Below are 3,854 nucleotides of genomic sequence, written 5' to 3'. Positions count from 1 at the left end.
CTTACTCACATATGGTGATTGTCCAGTAGTCTGCTATTACTTAGAAGCTTACATATAGCCATCTCAACACACATAGCTTTCTTATCATTCTAGACCCACAGTTATTTTCTCTGTTTTTCATAGTTTCCCAGGGGGGTCATAACTGTGTTGAGGTCGGTAAATATTCCCCCGGACCCTCTCTCCATCCTTTTGTTTGTTGTAAGCCTATGGTCACGCCATATCACGTCACCTCGTATCACATATCCTTCTATCGCTTCTCACGCCCCTGCCTGGTACCTTCCCATCATAAGTGTAAATGTGGCCCCTTCTCGTAATTGTGTGGCACGTACGCCAGCCTAGACTGAGTTCCTGCCATTCTGACTAGAAGTTTTGTCATTAATCAGAAATGTGTTATTATTGCTTTGGAGGATTCTATTCATGCGTTAATGTGCCAGTCGGTGATACTGATTTGCCACATTTATCCTCATTTCTCGGACAAGCTTGAGAGGCAGCTTGCGGTGGGAACTTCCCTTTTCTCCGTTCACAGCTTTTAGGTGCGGTGCTTGGGGTGTGTTGCAAGAATTAGAAGGAACTTGAACTTTAATGATCGTTAACCTAACATACAGTGGGGTGGGGGCTATAAACAGGAGTGCTGAGCTTTGCAGAAGTGGAGCTGGCAGAAGCCTGGGTCAGACCTGCTTTCTGCTTCTGTTTATGCTGAAAGAAAATGGCAGTGCTCAGGCCAATGTAACTGAGGCCTATAACTTCTAAGCAGCAGGGCCTACACAGGGTTCATGCCTAGCTAGTGGTGTCCTAGGATAACTATGCAGTGAGTTTTTCTCCCTCTTTCATTACCCCTCTGGTTCATATTTGAACCAATCAAACATCATTAAACATCATACGAACTGCATACTTAGCTGGAGATGGGGGAAGTGGCCAGGGCGAGTTTATGAAGAAGTAGTTCCTAAATCCTCATCTGGTCCCTCTAATCTCTTACACATTGTCTCATAGGGATGTACCAAGTCTCTCCCTGAGAGAAGTGGTGGGCCACTATGTACCGGGGTCTGGTACTGACTTTCAGAGGGGACCTGCGCTTAGTGAGAGTCAGGGATGGTGCGCTCTATGTTCAATACTGCTATCTCTACATCTTCCCCTTGTCCCCTGTGTATACCTGTGTAGTTCATCTCAACTTTCTTAGACCTTAATCTTCTAACATAATGCAACATAATCTGTGTTCTAAAATACACAATTACAAGCACACATACTATAGGCATTATACATTTTAGTACTGCAGATAGCCATGAAGGCATCCAGTCCAAGATGGACCAATTACTTAAAACATCTGCTTTTGCACTTCCATCCTCAGGCATCTGTCTCCCCAAATTGTCCAAGTCCTCAATGGCCTTTGTAAGTGTTCCGTTATCAGCATCATCGGCCAAAACGAAGACACAGCAGGACGAATTTCCCATTCTGGCGCATCCACCACTATTCATCGCAATTAACTGGTCTAGAACATAGCGTTGTTCCAGAACCATTAGTCTCAAAGGTCGTAGTTCTTCTTCCACGGCGTTGAACCCATCACAGGTGTTGTTAACAAGCTGCATCAGTTCATATCTCGTTACTTGGAGCCATTGAGCATTGGCTTTGGTCTGGAACATGGGGATAACTCCCCCAAAGTAAAGTTCAGCATCGTTGATCTCTTCCGGAACCTCATGAAATGTATCATCTGAGGTATACTTTTTGACTTCTCTTTTTCGGTGGTGGAGCAGGGTGACATCACCTGCCCCTGGGTGTGCATGGATGTGGGAAATGTTCGCTGCTGGGACGACGAGATGCCATTCATGCATCGTCACGATAGAGCAAAGTCCTTGCCATTGGGGAGGCAACTGCAGATACAGATTTTCTCCGCAGATCCAATAGATGCCCATGAGGATGGATGTGCCGTACTTCAGGTTCGAATTAAAACTAGTGCTGTTGCAATTAGTATTCCTGCCCACAGGAACCATTCCATTACCCAGGAAGCAAAGGAGAGGAGACTTTAGCTTGTATGCTCTTTTCTGTTTGTATGGTGTACCCTCATTGGACGTGTATCTTCTAGTTTCCCTACCCCGTATCTCAGCACACTCCCTCTCTATCTCCTCATTTAAATTATATTTGTGCTCTTGTCCTATAGTTGTGCTACCTAAGGAGGCTGCCTTACATATTGAGTCGTGTGGACCATTCCACTTGTTGTTGAAATAAATGTTGGCCTTCAGGTGTAAAATAGGTCTCCACTGACAAGGGCATGTGTCATGGGTATGGTTACATCGGTGATGTTCAGGTGGGTGGCATTTCGATGGGGGTGTTGGGAAAGTGAAGTACCTAATTTCTTATAGTGATGTTCCCAAACCTGCATTATGTCGGCAGATACTTTCATATCACGGTAAACCTCCATTCTCCTTTCAATTTCCAATGGATTGGTTATCACCCTAAATGTTACATATTTGTCATCCCACTCTGTGGTATTTACAAATGCATCATCCACTTTGGCTGAGTGGAGCTGTATCTGACCATGTATGCGGCAAAGAAACAAGTGTAAAAGACATTTGGCTGTGGGTGGTGGGACTTCTTTAGGAAAGATCAATTTATCTGCGCCTACAGCGTGTGGAATGTGAGAACATACAAAGCAGGACTCATTTGTGACTTTTCTTCCCACCTCCCTCATGTCTCTGTACCATATGTTATCTAACAATGCATTGTGGATACCATAATCCTCCCCTGACATACTAGGGCGCTGGGAATGAAAATCAGGCATAGAGTGCTGGTCGAAGGTGTAAACAACTGTGTCTTGGAGATTACTAACCTAGTCTGCCATAAGTCGGGTACGCGATGTATATCTAACTGGCACTATCTCGCGACTCATTCTATATCTAAGACTTCTTTTATTTTGGCGGGATCGTCTTGGGGTACCTGGCACAGTGGGAGTCAAGATGATATCGAGTGCCAAGTCCCTTCCTGTAGGGTCAGCATAGGGTACAGAAGGTGTTAAGGTAGGCACAGAGGTGTCATAGCTACTACTGGTGCTTTTCCCAGTTTGCTTGTTACCAGGAAGTGTCTTAGGCATGGGGAGCTCTGTAGTCGCTAAAAATTTAATATTGCTAGTAGCTCCTCTCTCTCTCTCTGATCGCACTGCTAACCAGTGGAATGCTGCTACTGAAGCTATAAACATAACAAAGAATATTATTACAATTGTACATATCTTTTTCATTAAAGCTTGACATGGAGGGTGGTTCTGTTGCTGCGTCTCAGTCCATAGGCCATCATACGATCTCCACATTCTTTATCTTGGATAGTTAGTTTGTACATGATGTCCTTCTCTCGTCAATGTTCAAATCTGTGATGGTGCCGGGTGAATCCATTCCTTTCTGGCTATACGGACAGCTGTGGGTGAAAAGTCAATTTGCAAGTATTCGCTGAATTTGAGGTCTCTCCTCTTCCGGACTGCTTCTTTTAAAAAGATGTGTATCCCAAAGCAGATAGGCGGAAGTTCATCAGAGATAGGACCCTTTGTCTTCAATATCTGAATGGAAAGGAACTTTGGAGCACGCATTAGTGCACATAAATGAACAACAATTCATCGCTTACAATATCAGAAGAGGGCCCAGTGTCTTGTTTTAAGTCTGGTGGAGAGAACAACCACATCTATTGATCTGTCAGTGACAAGCCGGTGAGATGTGATGTGATGATCAGAGCTGGGAGTCTTTCTAAGTGTAAACAGAGCAACGGAAAGGCAATATAGCCATTCCTTCCCAATTGTGGCACTGGCATCCAGTAATCCTCAGTGACATATGACCTCATGAAGTAGGAAGTTAGCTGCGGCCTTTGCGTCATAATGG

The 3,854-nt window shown here is 44.6% G+C and overlaps 1 pseudogene; it reads right to left on the bottom strand.

The window, feature by feature from the left end:
- Positions 1-926: 926 nt before the first annotated feature.
- On the bottom strand, positions 927-2,413 carry LOC147722690 (uncharacterized; annotated as a pseudogene).
- Between the last annotated feature and the right edge of the window lie 1,441 nt (positions 2,414-3,854).

The sequence above is a fragment of the Lissotriton vulgaris genome, chromosome 4_1, assembly GCF_964263255.1.
Source record: "Lissotriton vulgaris chromosome 4_1, aLisVul1.2, whole genome shotgun sequence".
Lineage (NCBI taxonomy): Eukaryota > Metazoa > Chordata > Amphibia > Caudata > Salamandridae > Lissotriton > Lissotriton vulgaris.
Note: the sequence above shows the minus strand (reverse complement) of the source record. Positions and strands in the feature narration are given on the sequence as shown.